The 18,203-nt window shown below is 37.0% G+C and overlaps 1 long non-coding RNA gene across 1 annotated transcript in view; it reads right to left on the bottom strand.

Moving 5' to 3' along the window:
- LOC110400276 overlaps positions 1,074-18,203 on the bottom strand; it is a 67,382-nt gene continuing 50,252 nt past the window's right edge. The window contains exon 5 of the long non-coding RNA XR_002439733.1: positions 1,074-1,610. This is a non-coding gene — a long non-coding RNA (uncharacterized LOC110400276). The remainder of the gene's footprint in view (positions 1,611-18,203) is intronic.

Genomic DNA, 18,203 nt, shown 5'->3' with positions numbered 1-18,203 from the left:
AGAGGTGTTCAAGAAACATTTAGATGTTGTACTGAGGGGCATGGTTTAGCAGGAAACATTGGTGATATGTGGATGCTTGGACTGGATGATCTTGGATGTCTTTTCCAACCTTGGTGATTCTATGATTCTATGTGTAACAATTATCTATCTCAACTTACAACTAAATAGTTTTGAAAAGATCTGGTTTGAATCAGTAATGAAGTACTGGAAGCAATAAGAGATTGTTAATGTCCAATGATATCGGCCACTGATTGTTATTATTACAAGAAAACAGCATTAAAGACATCAATTAATATGAAATTATCAGTGAATGATCAAAACCAAGAGCTTAACTTGTCCTGCCTTAAATTTGCAGGCACTAAAAGGGTAAAAGATCTCTAATGATTTACTGTTGACGATCTGATCTCTGCACCTTCACTTTACTTACTCTAATCTTTTTGCTTGGACAAAGAATACTTGGCTTGAATACAAAGCCTATGCCTGAACCTACGGAGTCAATGTGATTTTGCCAACAAAATTTTAAGAGAATTCCAAAGCAGGACAAATAAAACAAAGGGCAGTTGGACTAGAAGTCAAATATTGTAATTCGTTTGAAGTTGGATTGGATTTGAAACTCAAAATGGGACTCCGAAGTGGGTAGGACCGCTTTGCTCAGCCTTCAGTATCCTCCCTGAACACTGCAGAAGTTATCATGAGCTACTGAAGCTGGATTTAGAAGCTTTCCTTTGTATGACTCAGGATGGGAAATAAAAAGCATCTTCACAACGTGCAGTGAAAGTTTTTTTTTTCTTTTAAATATCAAAAGGATCTTAATTTCTGTGCTAACGATAAAGCCAAATATCTAAATGTGCAGCATAAACAGCCCTACTCAGTACTATGCATAGGCCTTTGAAAGGAAATTAATAATATAACTATTGATTTAATCTTTAATTTAATGATATTTTTTAAATTAATTACACACTTTAGAGACATTTCCATCAACAGAAGTGAAATTACTTAATTATGAATCAAACAAAAATAATCTCTTTAGATAGAAGTTGATAATTCTTTCAGCAAAACAAACCTATCCCAATGGCTTTTCCACGTTTGGAACAATTAATTCTGCAAAAACTCCCAGTCAGTCAATACCCCGAGCCACATGACAGAGGTTAAAATCTGACATAATGTATAAGTGCACTGTGTAAAGCTGAGAGGTGCTGGATCTGGAGGAGTCTTGCTGTCTGAAAGCACAGATAAGGTACGAGAAATGTAACAATTTCATTCCTTCAGCCATTGCTGACTATTTGCATTCGTTACTAGAAAATGGAAAAGGTTTGCTGTGTGCATTATGTGACGCGTATTTCAAGGACAGAGCAGCTGGAACAGTTATTATTTGCAGGAAAATGGCCATATTAGCAGTTTATGGGAACAAGGTAGCACGTAAGAAGAGAGGAAGATTTGAGAAACATTATCAGAGATTTGTAGGAACAACTCACCAGCACTCTGATCACATTGCTAAAATTGTCTCAACTGGAAAACGATTTGTTAGTTCCCGTACTCGGAGGATACCCTCTACAAGAATGCAGAGAGCAGAGAAAGTTATTTCACCTCATTAACAGCCTTGGAATAACCTGAGAAAGAAAAAATGTAGCCATGAAGAAAAAACACTTGTGTATTTTGTATCAAAATTTACTACAGTGGGCTACATGAGAAACACACAGCCCCAAACCCTGCAATATCACATCCACGGGCAGCACACACTGATGAGTGCTCTGGTATAAGAATTCATTGTACGATTTGCATTCAGAGCCCAAGAAGAACAAACTTCTTGCACTGAGATGAATTTGGTAGGTGCTGCCTCTACTCAGGGATTTAAATTCAGATCTTAGGGAGAAATAACATAGATTTGTAGCAATGTCTTTGACTTTACTGATAGGACAAGAGAGAACGGCCTTAATTTGCACCAGGGGAGGTTCAGATTGGGTATTAGGAGAATTTTCCAATCAGAAGGAGAGGCGAGCCATTGGAACAGGCTGCCCAGGGAGGTGGTGGAACCACTGTCCCTGCAGGTGTTCAAGTAACATGGAGATTGGCACTGCGGAACGAGGTCAGTGGGCATGGTGGGGATGGGTTGAGGTTGGACCTGATGATCTTAGAGGCCTTTACCAACCTTAATGATTCCATGATTCTACAATTCATTGAAAACCTAAGAACAGAGGCCAACCTCCATCCTCCTGACAACGCAAACACATCTCTGTCTTCCTCCTACCATATACTGCGCAAAGCCCAATACAAAGGGATATAATCTCAATTCTTCACGTGTAGAATTACACACGTAATCAACTGCTTCAGCATCTCTCAGTTCAGATCAAAGAATAAGAGACTAAAATCCATGATTTGCATATTGGTTACATACATTTATCTAGTGCAATAAGATCCATCTCAGATTAAATTGCATATTTAAATTACTCAACATGAACTAGGAAGCAGCATTTCTATCAATTTTGTTGAAATATTCTCTTCTGAACCACCAGAGAACAAAGAATTTCTAAGGTATTTTCATATCCCTGGGAAAAAAAACTAAAAAAAAAAAAAAAACCAAGCGTTTCTAATCCCATTTATACTCTGCACTTATTAGCAATCTCAATGTGTATTATAAACATTAACTGATCATCATAATCTTAAATGGATCATAGAATTGCCATTTTATCAATATGCAAGATGATGCCAATTTTACCCAAAGCAGTAAGACAACCAGCATGCAAAGTTTAGGTTCTACAGGTCACACCAATCACTTCCACATTATTTTCATATTCTCATTTTGCTTGGATAACCTGATTATACCTGCATCTTAGCCCTTCACAATTTAATTAGGCAAAGCCTTCATTCATTCAAACCGTTTGCAGAGTTGTGGCAGATAATTTAGAGATGCAGACAAAGATAAAGAAGAAATCAAAGCTGACATGACACAGAAAGAGCTGAATTAACATTTTCTTTCTGAAAGACTCCTCCACCTGCCCTCCCTCTGATCCTCTCAGGCATCTCTAAGGTGCAGCATTCACAGGTGTTGACAGGTTGACAGATCTTCTTTCATTGTTCAGATCTGCAAACACCCATCCTTTGCTTAGCAGGGATGCCACTGCAAGCAGCTTTCAAGCATCACAGCAGGTAGTACAGAAATTGTGCAAGAACCCAGTGCCTTGGTGAAGGTCTGGGGGACATTTATCTCCAGCAGCTTCAGATCCATGCTGAAGACTTGAGTGAACCTAGAGAATTCTGCCTTTCTCATACCAAAAAGAGGAAACAAAGTTGGATTTATTGTCATTTCTTGCCATACTCCAGAAGCAAAAAGGAAACCTTCCCTGAAATCAGACTTCATCCAACTCCAAAGCAATTTACACAAAAAAATAATGTTTTGTAATACTGGATCAAAATAAAGTTTCTCAGACTTATGGATTAAAACTCATGAATTAGAAACTGTCTAATGCTTTCTTACCTGTGGTGCCATATGATAGCCTGAAATTCAGGACAAAAGGAGATACAGATGAAATTTGTGGAAATTCAAATAAAATCACTGAGCAAAAGTAGGGTAATGACTAGAAACTGACTCCATCTCTCATGACCTTGTAATCAGACAGCTGTATTTTAGCTTCGGTCATGTTTTCTTATGCTTACAGTTAAATTCAGTTGAAAGTCCCTATGTTCTTCTTTATAAAGCTTCTTCCACCACACATTAAGTAAGTCAACAGGTAGATATCAACATTTGAGTTCAGAATTTAAAACGATTAAAAGGTTCAAGCACTTTTATAGTATTGCCTCTTTTATTCAAAAGGAAAAGCTCAACTGATTAAACAAGCTTTGCAGGAAAGAACACTAAAAAACCGCTAGTGTTAGTGCTTGATAAAATTAATGACGACTCAGGTCATTTACACATTGTTGACAACTTGTTCAGGCTGAAATTAGTAAACTCTGTTGTGTATTTGAGGGTCCTGCAGCAATTTTCCATATCTTTCATATGGAAATAACATGATTTAGATCCTAAAGGACTTTCGGATGTTGGGTTGTTTTTTTTTTTGTTTGTTTGTTTGTTTTTAATTCAAAAGTTCACTTCTATCGTAAGCTTCAGGTCCATCTAAATTTGATTTGACACTGGGGATTTTCCAAGAAAAATCTACTTTAGGAATGAAAGGAAGAGTGGCTAAGAAGTTACTAGGCTATACAGACCTCTTAATAAGGTAATACATTTGCAAAAAAGCACAAGGAAGTGAAATCAGCTGCCCAACACTGATTAAATAATGTTACTTCAATTTGTTTTACATTGACTGGTCAACAAGAAGTAGCACAAATGAAAGTTTCACTACAAAATCAGAGACTGAAAGGGATGGTTTCAAGAACAATTAAATGCCTACACTTTCAAAAATAGTTCAGCCCAGAAGCTGTTTGGTAGATAACCTCCACTAACCTGACAGTGAATTTTAGAGACCTAAGGCTTAGGAATCTAGTGTGCTTCAATACTAAACTCACAGGGCCGTACCATTAAGTTTAACTTCCTTTAATTCATTACACCAACACATCAAATCATTTTTTTCCTTTCAATTAAAAAACCTTATATAATAACATACGAAGAACGAAAAATATTTAAGTTAATTTTGTTTAAGTTAATTTTTAATTAACTTTAATTAACTTTAATTTTAAGTTAAAAATGTTTAAGTTAATTTTGTTATTAGGGCTGCAGGAAGACAAGCAAAGATCAACATAGGATCATTAAAATCAGAGGACAACTGATCTCAACACCAATTTCAGAGAGGGTTAAGTCTGATACTTTCGTTACAAGAGAGTTGGCAAATCCTAAGTGGAGCCAGCCTTACAACCTGAGTTACAGCTCTCCTCACTACATGCAACTGAAGTAGTGGTCAGATTCAAGTGTTAACTCCAAAAAACCACACACGTGCTTGCAAGAAGTTCAAGGTGGAGCACTCCAAGGTGGTGTAGGGCATGTGCAATATGAACAGTCAATAGGCTCATTTCTACAGTCCTACTGACATGCTGGCAAGATCAACAGTGACAAAAAGATGAAACTTCTGATTAAGGAGCATTTAAAATTAAAGAAAAAAAAAGATGAAAAAAATTTCCCCCAGCCCAAAGTTAGGAAAAAAAAAAAAAAAGAGCATTATCAATAAACCAGGCAAGAAAAGAACGATGCTCACATGCTAGATTCTTTCATTCCTATAACTTAAGAACTGAACTCAGCAATTTGGCTCTTTCACATGAGCAGCAGTATTACTTTTTCTTTCCATCATTTTTGCTTCCTTGAATCTTCTTTTTGGATAAGGAGCTTAAAAGCTTTGGACTTTGGTTTCCCTTGACCCAAATACATGATGCTTCAGAGAATATTTCATTGGAAGACACTAAAGAAAAGATAACTCTTTAAAGCATCAGAAATTCAGGTAAGAATTTAAGATATGACTCCTCTACTGTCTTTGGAAAAACAGCATAGCTGGAAATACACAAATGCAACATCTCATCAGTATTTATCACGTATATTATAGTCACACCTAGAAGATTCAGAGAACTCAGTAGACATACATAGCAAGGGAAAAAAGTCTTGAATTCAAAGAGTGTGCAACCTAGAAAGAGATGAGAAGCAACAGTATGAGTTTGCGTTAAATATGTTTCCTTGTAATCATGTCCAAGATGACCTCTTGCCATCCCTCCCACACCCTAGATCTCCTGTGAACGTGATGCTATGGTTACTGCTACACACACGGGAATAAGAACTGAGCAGCGTAGTGCAAAGCATATTTTCCTTCACTGTAGCAACACAGTTACAGAATACATTGCATTATCAGAAACAAAGCATCTCCACAGAGTGTCAGGTATCCTCAGAGTGCCAGTACAACTTGGGGGCTTCAGTTCTTCTGGGAGTGGAAGAGGAGGAAAGGAAATCTCTAGCTCTTGTTACTCCCTGATGCAAACATTGCTCTCCCTTTATCCAAGTATAGAGGGTGTTTCCATTTGGACTGATATTACTATTGTAACAGTTCCGTAATGCTTACTCATTCATATGCAAGGTTATCATGACTTTCCTTTACCAGCCATCAGATCTGCTTTGAATTTTTCTCCATCTTATTCTTCTTTGTTCCTATCCAAAATAATTGAAAGTTTTCAACGGAAAACAAACTGACAAAACGTTGAATTTTAAAAAGACTGAAATTTTATTAGGGACAGCAGGAATCTCAGGCAAAAAGGATATAAATGTCTGCTTGCCCTTCTGCCAATTATCTTACCACGCAGTTAAGATTAAAAAGATAGGCAGGTTGTGAATCAAAGAGTAAAGAATAACACCAGCTCTAAACTAACCCAAATACCTTCCCTGAAAAAAAAAAAAAAATTAAAGGATATATAGAATAATTTGTGAAAGTGACAAAAATTAGAAGTTGGGGGAAGACAATGATTTATGGCTTTTTTTCTTCAATACTCGACGTGTTTCAGCAGATCTTGTAGAGATTCAATTATATGCTAGGAAATAAGAAAAACTGACATTACAAACTAGAAGAATAATAAAAGTTAAACAACTTGTGCAGGCAAGTGGTCACAAGGGAGTCAATGGGAGAACAGACAGTCTGAACAATGATTATGGTAAGATCTCTTCTCCTTTCCCATAAACCTCCAAAAAAAGACAAAGTTGAAGAAGTTTTGAAGCTACCAAATCAATAAAATAGAAAAAATAATGAACCTCCACTAACATAAGACAGATCACAAGCTCCCTAGCTGTACATATAGCCTAGAAAAAAAAAAGCTGAAGCAGAAGAAAAAGCATACAATTCCATAAAGCGGAGTACATCAGCTATACACAGAATATTTTTGAAGGAAATACATTCTGTTAAGTAGGTCAAAACACCCAGCACCAATGGTGATGGATTAACTACAGTTATTTTTCTGTCACCGGTGATGAGAGAACAATAACTGATGATAAGAATGGCATCTAGGAGACAAGTTTTATTGGCAGCAATTCAAGAATACATTTCTCCAAGCGTGAAAAAATGTCAATATGCAGTTAAAAATAATTTTCACAGTTAAAGAAAGAGAAATGTTTAAAGTTATCTTAAAATGGTGTCAAAATCAAGAATAATGAAGTTACTACTGCAAATATCAATGAAGTCAGTTATTTTCATGGTTGCACCACACTAATTTGGTAAAATAGGGCCCAATGATCAATGTTCTTTTCCTTACCCATCTATAATTGCTAATAAGTACAGACATACAAGCACTCATTTCGCTGTGCAAATAGCACATGCAGAAATGCATCCTGGAGCTCACCAGTCAAGCTATAGTGTAGGTTATATTCCCTTGTATTGAAGGATATATTGAAAATGGACAAACATTCTGTGGAAATACTGAAAAAACAAACTTCACGTCCCTTCTAAGCAACAATCAGTAAATTCAAAACACGCAACTGAATAACGTCTATTATAAAGCTTGCCAGCAGCAAGTGAAATCAGAAGCTATTCTACTTAGTTACCGAACATTTTGCTATCTATAACTGATAGTTATTTTTGTACACTATATCTGTGACTATATATATACAGGGGAATCCTGGAAGAATAGAAAGTGACTATAGCAGAAAAGGTAATTAAACTCATTGGCAAGAGCTTAATCTACTCCAGAGAATTTGGTTATCACGGCTGAGTTGTGGCATGACCATCATCTGGCTCAGAGGTGTTGGTCCACACTTATCAGAAGGAAAAGCAGAAAGACAGTGTGAGCAGGAAATAAAGAATAAAACCAGAAACAGAGCTACTGACACCTCACCATAAAGTTCTGAAATATATTTAGAAAATGTAAAAGGCAAAAAAAATGGAGGCAAATTAGAAAGAACACACAATATCAATGATTGCCTGATACTTATAAAGAATAAAATGTTTGGTGAAGAAATGAAGCACTATGTTTAAGGCATAGTAGAAGCAGGAACAAAGTAAACAAATGATGTTTACTCTGGTCAACTTGTTGGGAAAATAGCAGGTGATTAGGATAGTGATTTGGACGTCACAGGAATTTGACTCAGCATAACTAAGAGTTCAGAAAATACAGCACAAATGCAAAAATATTAAGACTCAGTCTATTATAAGCTCCATGAGACCGATTTTTAGCAAGCAGGTGATAAAACTCAGCAGATCTCTCTAGGATTTATTCTCAAAAGACACAGTCTAATGCAATGTGTTTGCAGCCTCTCAAACCAGCCAGAAAGCGAGTTCATGGAGTATGGTTTCTAGTTTATTCAAGGAAAATGTCAACCAGCAATAAATCAATTTTCTCTGGAGAGCAGTAGAGCTGCCCAAGGAAAGGAGAATTCACATGAATAAACTATTTGCCTCCAAACACCCTGATGCTCTGTACTCTTGTTCAGTCCTCTGTCTTCCTCCTGAGGCAATGCATTTTGGGGAAGGCTCAATTTCTCATCTGGCAGCCAAACAAAACCACTGCTCCCAGGCTACAATCCCCTTTTAAAGTTCTCTGCTGACTAATACTCACTCAGACATTCCTAATGCGTTTCCAGCAATATCGATTGTCATACAAGCTGGAAGCGGCAAAGTCAGAACATCAGTGTCATCGGGAGCCCTGTGATGCTCTGCAGCAGGGCTGCAACGAGCTGATTTTTTTCTTGTGGATGTTATGCATTATGGAAGATGCAGACCAGTCACAGTGCAGAGTCAGTGGCTTTACTGGGAAATACTGGAAACATACTGAAGTTTGACTCCAGAAGTACAGCAAGCCACTATCTGGAGATGAAACAATGAACTCCATCTTAGATCAAATGTGAAAGTTTTGCTTTCATTGACAGAACAAAAAATAATTTCATGGCTTTTCTAAAAAAAAAGTTTTATTTAAATCCATCTCTTATCTTGGAAAAGTAAAACTTCATAAACTTCACTTTTCAATGGGAAAGCATAAATTAAAAAAGAAAATTCATCCAACTCTAACGTGGCTTTTTTTTCTTCCAGATTAATTACATTAAAATATTTAAAAACACTTAACTAACATTTTAAAAGCCAAAATAAAAGAGTGAAACACAATCATCATTAACATATACTATTACCTCCCTCACAACGTTTATTGATCATAATAGGGATCCACTTCTATTAAAAAATAGATTTTAAGATATGAATGCACTGGGAGAGAAATTACTTTTGCTTATGTCCTTTATGCTTAAATGGTAGGGGATTACTAGTACCATGCAGAGTCTAAATCTACACTAGCTACTAATTTCACTAATCCACAGTGTACAGTGATCTCACCTGAAATGCTTTTTCCACACTTGGCAGCCCTTGATAAAACAGTGTTATTCCCAGGGTGTAGCTTGTTGTTTTTGGCTGTCCTCTGTAAGTTCTGTCAGCCCTATTTTTTTTTCTAGTCACTTCTTTCAACTTTAGTGACAGCATAAACCTTGATTATTTGGGTTTTGGCTGTTTATTTTTGTTTTCTTCTTCAAGCTTTCATTACAAAAATAGGCATTTACCACATATTGAAAATTTAGTTTCTACAGGACCGTTTCAACAATACAGTTGAACTGGAGGCATGAATGTATATACCTAGCTTTCTTTTCCCCCTCCATTTCTCATTTCCAACATGCTTGAACATCCCAGAAGCAGAAGAGATTCAAGGAAAAGGACAAGGAGATCACAACACACTGGCTACAAAGAGGTTGTTCTCCCAACAAGAAGGTTGCCTCCCAACATTCTGCTTTGCTCTACTGGCTATCAGTCTTTGCAGTTACTCCTGAGCTCTCCCACAACATCTATTTATGCACAGATAACTGTTTGACAGGGTCATAAGGTAAGCATGTTTCCTCCCATAATTTTCACCAAACCATACACACTGTGAATTCAAGAGAAAAAATAGAATGAAATTATAATCCAATTATGAATTAGTACTTAATAGCAAAGCATGTGAACCTCTCTATATGCAATGCTTTGTCAAGTGTGAGAAAAACATAAAGGTTACTGACATACCACTTGCTGTAATCAGATTAAATTGAAGAAAGGCAGATGACTTCAAGAAGGAAGACTACTCTCAGCTCCACAATTGTTTTTTCTCGAGAATGATGACTGGGTCAGGTGTTAGACTTGTCTGAACTCATCCAAAAGTCACCTGAGTACCATTTTTCAGGTGGCACTACTACCATATTCGAGCTAACCCTGTAAGCCCAGCTCTGGCTGGGAAACACAGCTGCACTCTAAACTATGATGCGTGCTCTTCCCCACCTGCACAGCATTTCCAGAATATGCTCAAACAGAAAAAGACTCCAGTAGAACTCTAGATTCTTCCACCCAAACGATTCGAGGACAACACCTCCCAGAGATCATCCATACTTCTTAGCACAGATAGTTTCAACAGTCAGTCGCAATCAACTCATGTCAGAAGTATATATAGCTGGGAGTACATCTCTTCCAGATTCTCTTCCAGTTTTCTTTTGAGAGGATAAAGTATGAAAACCAAATTTTAGCATAAATAAACTTAATCAGGGATTAAAGATATGCAGAGTGAATAGAGGAAGTCTTTACACATTATGTTGGGTGCCTTACGAAAATGAGTTTTCTGTTGAAAACTCTTAAATAGTTTCCACAGCTAGACTTGAGAAAGGTATTTGCTGGGAACAAGTTATTCATCAAATTTAGTCTGGATTTACCCCTAAATTATAATGAACTAAAAAGAATTATATTACACAGAAATAGCTTTAGCTAATCCTTTATAATGCACCAGGGATATATGCAAATTAATTTGCTTCTCAGAGTTTAAAACATTGCACAGTGTAAAATCATAAAACGATTGTCTGGCAAATAGCTGTAATGTTTGCTTATGTTTGACAATACATACCACAAAAAAAAAAAAAAGCAAGAATTTAACAACAGTACACCAATGGGGCTTGTAAAAACATTTTCATTTCTTCCATGTAAAATAAGCAAATCAAGTCACTTTAAGATGGATAATTATAACATATTGCAAATATCTGCAGCTCCTGAATGGAAAACACTCAAAGAATTTCCCCAAATCCCCTGAAGAGTATGGGTATTTTTCCTTAAAAAGCACATCAGCATGCAGAAACTGCTGTCTGCACATCTAGAATATTGTCCCTTGGGAGATACCCACAGTAAGTATTTGTGATGGGAACCGTATTTATATGAAAATCATGGTTCTCCTCATGAATACAGTCCCCTCTATCTACAGCCCTGCAAAAAGAAAAATCATTTTTTCCCCTTTTAGGGTCTCTAAAGTATCCCTGCAGTATAATGTTACACAGGCACATTACACAGGTCAGAAAGAAAGCCCAAAGAGCAACATACAGCATTTACAACTTCTGCCTCTCTTTGCAAACTCATCAGAAATTGAGTGTACTTGATACAAGTTTCTAAAACATCTGTTACATTACTGATAGTACTGGAAACAAAATGTACTAACATAACATCTAATAAAAGCACAGCAAGGTCTTCATTTGCTTTCCAGATGACAAAAAAACAAGCAGAAAAATTCAGCTTTCACTATGATTCTCTCATTGTTCTAACAGCTCCTGCTTGTTTATTCATGGCCTCAACAAATCACTCACATGCCAGGAATAGAGAGAGTAGAAAAACTGAGGAGAATTAGAACAATTGTACAGAACTGCAATGAGATTCTGAGGCAATTTCTGAGCTTGCTTAAACAGCCTTAAAAATAATGGGAGACTTGCTTAACAGCACTCAATTTGCTTTTGTAGATGAGCTTTTCCTCTCACTTCATAAGGTTCTTCCTCTTGTTAGTACAAGTGGTTTTCCGTGGTTTTTGACTGAGGTAAAACTGAATTGTCTGTGGGCTACTCAAAGCCAGAATACGTTGGCTAAACTCACTAACTCTTCCCCCTTTCATCTTCCTCCTCCTCTTCATCATCTGTTTTTTTGCTCACGTTGCAAAGACTTCAAAGCTAAACACGTTTTAAGATAGAAGTACAAAGCTGCCAATAAGTCAAAAAAGTGAGGCCAACTGATATTTAATAGAGAATTTACTAGTGACCTCTGTTTTTCCATTAACATCTGTTTCGCTCCAATTTACAGGAGGGAGAAGGGGTTCTTTTAATATATGTATACCTGACGGCAAGATTAAGACACAACGGGTCAAATGTTAGCCCGACCAGTTTATTACAAATCCTAGTAGCTTAGGGAGATGGGGAAGGGAAGGTGGGCGATAGAAAAGAGATAAAAAAGCAAGGAGTCTTTGTAGAAAGCAAGAGAGGTAGTCACCACCAGGGTCCAGCGTTGTTTGTAGCGCCGACGTTGATCTTCTTGGGTGGTGGGTCATCAGGGCTTGTTGTTTGGTTGCCAACCGCTTTGGTTGACCAACCACTTTGGTCGACGACCCCTTTGGTCAACGACGACCTCCAACAGCAGTACGAACTTATAAATAAGTCCAAATTGGTCGAGTCAGCTCTCTTTGGAGTGACAGTTAGTGGTTGAGTCAGCTCTCTCTGGAGTGGCAGCTTCCGGCTTTGGGATCCCAGCAGAAAACCCATCTTCCGGGCCTTGCCAGCAGATAAGAGGGAGCAGGGAGGTGCCCACCCGCATCCTGTTTTTCACAGGATACGATGGTAGCATTCCCCAGTCTCACATACCAAGCTGGTGCTACTTGGTCACAGGCCAGATCTTCCACCAGTAAACACTCCTGAGCACTCTCTTCCTGGGGCAAACAGCCCTGAAGGAAATGCTTTCGAATGTTCACACGGTGATGTTGATTGCCACACGGCGACACCCACCATTTGCCTCCTTGGTAAGTCAGTTAGAGTCTTATCACAAAACATACCTCAGAAAGCAAGCTTTGAGCCAAAAGAAAAGAAGGGTTCAGACAACATCAACACCTGCTTGGTTTCTCCTAGTCCTGAGTCATTTCAAGTTGACGAAATTCCATTTATTCCACATGCTATTTTCTTCTATACCAACTGTCACACAATGATTATGATGTAAGCTAAGACTGAATATGTACTTATATTAATTAGCCATTATTAAAAGACAGGTCCCCCTGATTACTACTTCACAGACTTAAAAATGCACTCATTACTGAAAGGCCGTTGCCACCAAGTGAATATCTGATCAGCTTTGGCAGAACAAAAAAGCATATTAAATAAGTAATCAAATGATAGAGCGTATCATTTGTATAAATTAGTGAAGGACAGCCTCCCATTCTGATTGAGATGCTCAGTTTTGCAGATTGTGTACGTGATTTCATGCAGCAGGCACATCCTTTGTTAGAGCGAGTCACACTCACAAAAAGGAATGAATGTTATGACAAAAACTGGAAGAGATTTATTTGAATAAGATGATTTCTCTTTGAATACGGTGATTTCTAGCTGAGGTTTTAATATTCTGCCTAATGATTCCATAGCACATGATGTTCAATGACAGTGTCAGATTTTAACAGGTCCTTTCAAACACATCACTTTTTGATGTAAGATGATGCTGCTGCAATTGCAGTGTCCTAACAAAACTGGCAGTAGTAAAGACATTTATGCTCTGATCCCACACACTTTCATCTTGCCATCTACTCTATCCCATTACTATTTGTTAAAAAATAAAAATAAAATGAAAGGCTTCACAGTGTGGATAAATGCGAAAGTAATTTACAAATTCTAGATTACAAACTAGGGGGTATGTTTACATTCATCATATGGTTTTGTCAAATAGTGCAACACAATATAATTCTTTTTAGAAACACTCAAGACATGAGCAATGAACTGGCTCAACATAATAAAAAGTTATCAGTCCCCAAATATACTAAAAAGTATATTTTCTTCATAATTAAAATTAACATGAAAATCAATAAGCTACTACTTTAATGAAATATTTCATAAAGAGGCAGTACAAATCCAAAGGATTCCATCAGAAGAATTGCAGGTTAATTGCTGGTCACTGTGATGCTGAAAGGAATTCCAGATGATATGCAACGTCTACTTTATGTCACTTTCTTCAAAATTGTTTGTTTGGATTTGTTTTCTTATAACTATGTTCAAATCTGATTTATAAATTCCTCATTGCCAGCTACTTCTTTTCTATAATTCAGTAAGTGAATAAGGGAAGCTATATACCCTCTTGCTTTACTTCCACCAGCGTATACAATTTTGTAGCTGGTTTACTGCCTAAACCAAGCTAAAACAAGCATCTGAAATACATAACAGTGACCTAAGCATGGCCCTGATGCCTAAATGCAATCTATTTCTGTTCTTGGAATTAGGGACTTGAATTCGGACTTCCGTATAACAAAATAAGGACTTCATGAATAGTTTTCAGCAGAGGTAGCTTTATCACCTCTACTGTTCGGCATAAATTCAGCTTATTCAGAAGAACTGACATTTTGTTTAGCTCTTTATAAATTACAGTAATACCCACAGCACCTCAAGCTGTGCTGGCTTTTTTGGTAGTCAATTACAATACTCCACAGGGAAGTGAAGGACAATGACAGACATTTCTAGATAGCCAGCATAGGTTTGGGTGGATACCTCAGATTTTTTTAGAAGAAATCCACAGACGAGATCAGCAACACCAATAACAGAAGCGAAGAACAACTGAAAGCCAGCAAGAGCTTTTCCCTCTGAAATAACATCTTTTGAAACTGGGAGCATCCAGAGATTTCTCTTCAAAACATCAATTTATAAGCAAACAACAATGTAATGGAACTATAATTTTCCAAAAAATCCATACATACAGCTGCTTCTGGAATACGACAGACTACCGTGTCACTGTTCTACACCATATTTTCAGAAAGGCATAGCTCAGTAAGTGTAACATCAGATTATTACAGGAATAAGACTGACTTTGACACAGGTTCCATCAGGCTAGATGATTTTGGTGCCATTCCTTTCTTAAATTCTCTAAAGAGCATTAAGTTGAGAAAGTACCGAGACTCCTCAAGCTTGTCGGTACTTGATAATTAATACAGAGAATTATTTAGAAATTAAATTCTGTGAAGTCACATTTATTTTAGAATAACAATGCACTTTTCCATTAAGTTAAACCAATCGCATAATTCTTCTTCTGAACTACGACTGCCCGCTCAGGAAGTTTATATCAAAGCAATTAGTCAGGAAAATTATTCCAAAATAGTTATTTTCATAAATTTGCAAAGGCAGGCACATCACTATCTCTCACCTTAAATAAAGAAAAAACAATTTTTTTTTTTTTTTTAATTAAGTTGGGCTGGACAGAAGTTGTATTCTTTCCCTCATTAACTGCAGGCAACTTAGTTTAATAGAGGCAAATTTATCCTGCAGGCAGCTTCAACTCGTCTCTAACTCAGCTGACAAGTAACTGATATAATCAGGCAATTTCACAAAGTCACTTCTCAGTCACTTATCAGCACCATCATATACAATAAACAAATAAATAAATTTTAAGAAGAGAGAACCAACACATGCAACTTTTCCAGTCTCTCAATTTTTAAGTGATGTAATAATTAACGGCTGAAGAACACAGCATTTAGCTTTGATTCAGCAGTCTGAGTAACAGGAAATTATATAGGAGGATATTAGTCTTTTAAACAAATTGCTCTTAATATTTCTTTCATCGCTTTTCCTGTGAATACTCTGCACTGCTCCTTCGTAAGTGTAGTATGATGTGAATTTATTGCTTTAGAATTTTTTAATGGTAATTGAAGTATTAAAATCTACCCTATGTATTTTTTTGCTCAGAACTGAATGACATGCTACAATACATAACTAAAAATGTTAGAACAGCTCTCAAAAGTGGAAATCTAATGCTTACTGTGTGATTTCAAAGCAGCTTCCATGCTTCTAACATGCAATTCAAAAAATGTGCTCAGTATGCAAAATTATTTCCTTGCACAGCTTCTTTCACACAGGTTGCTCACATACACAGATACACAGCTTTGCACTTACAGTTACATCATCTCTGGATTTCACCACAAATGTATCCCTAGAAAAATGAGTTCTGCTTTGAAATCAGGCCTATGACATGAGAGTGTTTAGTTTTAACTAGAAGTAAAAGGAACTCCATTGAGGATATTGCACAGGCTCAGTTTCTATTAAGTGCCATGTGTTTAAGACTCTGAAAATCCATATTACACACAAGAAAGAAATAAGTAAATGTAACTTGTTACATGAGAAAAGTGTTTGGGTTGGGGCAGAGGTAAGGAGGCACAGGAAACAGATCGCACACAATGTGAAATTACAGTTTCTTTCTATTTCCAAATACACCAGGAATAAGTGATGCAAATCCATGCTCTACTAAAAATCTCATGAAAGCAGTGCTGGAAAAGCTGTAAGTTTCAAAGGATGCAGAAAAGTTTCCCGCATTGACCCCTCCTCTTGCTCTCGGATATGTACTTTCAAAAGATAACAGTCTAAACCATTAATTAAAAAATGAGGTTAAATTTAGTGAAAGAGGAATGTCATTGGCAAAGTAACTCCAGTGAGTGAATGACCCAGCCATATGTGCAATCACAAGGCAGGAAGCTCATTTTCACAGACCTCTGCTCAATTATTGTGAGCTGGCACACTTTACAGTTCTAAAGGTTAATGCAGTAACAAAAGATGACACTCTCTCCTAAGCAAGTGCTGAATGACCAAACAGGTCTTCATACTGTAAACTGAAGGTGCTCCAGCCAGCCTGAGGATAGAAAATTTGTCCAAAGACTTCTACCATTGTCCATATGGAGCACTCACTGAGGCCCAGCTACCCTCAGTGTCACATAAAGCTCAGCTGCCAAGATACATGAGATGATGGCTGAGCTCTGAATGCAATACTCTGTCCAAGACCAGGTCAGAGATTTACAGCACCCCAACTGTTTAATCAGATTCATTCTGATTTTTTCTAGAAGGCAAAACTTTTGGGTATTTGCTCATACCTAACATCACTCAGTGCTCCCTAGCATCTAATTTCAATTTTGATATGAGCTGGCTAAATGAGGAATTAAATTCTAAATTAATAATCACAATTTTAATTCCCTTTGTAAGAACTCTTATGGTCCAATCTGAGATCACTGACAGCTGTCATATCTTCACCCGGAGATAACATACTCCAGGGACAGAATCAGTGCTGATGTGGCCAGCATGCCCAAACAAATGCTCCATAAACTGCACACAAATGTGCTGCATGTGGCAGAGCTAACAGAGGAGAAAATAATAGACCTTTACTCTTTGGTAAACTCCAGCCTGCTGAATTCTTCATCACACCATCCATAAATAACAACTTAATTAAAAGATAACTAGCATTAATGGAGTAGAACTAGTGGGCAGTTCAGGCAGCCATTTTCACTCCATCTTCTGTCCTAGCAGTGCTCTTGTCACTGAAACGGTCTCTGAACCACCTTAGTTTTGAAAAAAGGAGCATCCCTCTCAGAAAATTAGGTTGTTACACACTTCTCAGGTTGTCATAAGACATGACATTCAGAAGCAATATCCTGCAGACAGGAAATTTTATACAGAAGTAGCTTAACCTGGACTTTTTAGTAATGCCAAGATTTTAGAAAACCCAAGAGAGATAAATATGGTTTTAGTGCTCTAGGAAATGCCTTTTGAGACAGAGAAACTAACCTGTCAGTTTCGACTTTGGCATGCTTTTTATTGGTAATGTTGTAGCTGGTGGTAATGAAACAGTTGTTAGTTTTAATGATAAATATTTGCATTTGAATCCAAAAAGAACATAACTACTTTAGCTTGGAACCCTTCACTGGCTTATGTTTCTGCTTTGCCACTCCTGTTACTATGGAATTAATACAAAAGTGAAAATGCAGAGATGTGTCCCACCAAGGTCTGAGGCTATTTTTAATCCCAGATTGGAAATATACATCAGTATCTATTTAAAGACACATTAAAATTACTTCTTAGATTTTTTTAAAGATGCTGGAATTCAAGGTTCTCCATGTTGACATGTCTGAGACATTCTGGCAAAAGTAGTGAGAAGTGGAAAAGGAGATGTGATATTTCCCAACTCCAGGGGAAAGGACAAACCAGTAGTTACTGCTGAAAATAAAAAAGCATGTTTAAATGTTTTTTCAGCCAAGCAATTGAGCAAGTTGACACCTTCACTTGAAGTTCTACAGACTTCTTAGAAGAGCAAAAAGCACAAAGTAAAGCAGAAGAAAATCAGTGAAAGTAGTCGTTTTAAGATTATAACATAGCAACTTTTGCTGTTAAGATTATATAAATTGCACAGTGATCTTGTTAAGAGTAAAGGTAACACCCAGCT

The sequence above is a fragment of the Numida meleagris genome, chromosome 5, assembly GCF_002078875.1.
Source record: "Numida meleagris isolate 19003 breed g44 Domestic line chromosome 5, NumMel1.0, whole genome shotgun sequence".
Lineage (NCBI taxonomy): Eukaryota > Metazoa > Chordata > Aves > Galliformes > Numididae > Numida > Numida meleagris.
The sequence above is the reverse complement of the archived record's forward strand: the minus strand, read 5'-3'. Positions and strand labels throughout refer to the sequence as shown.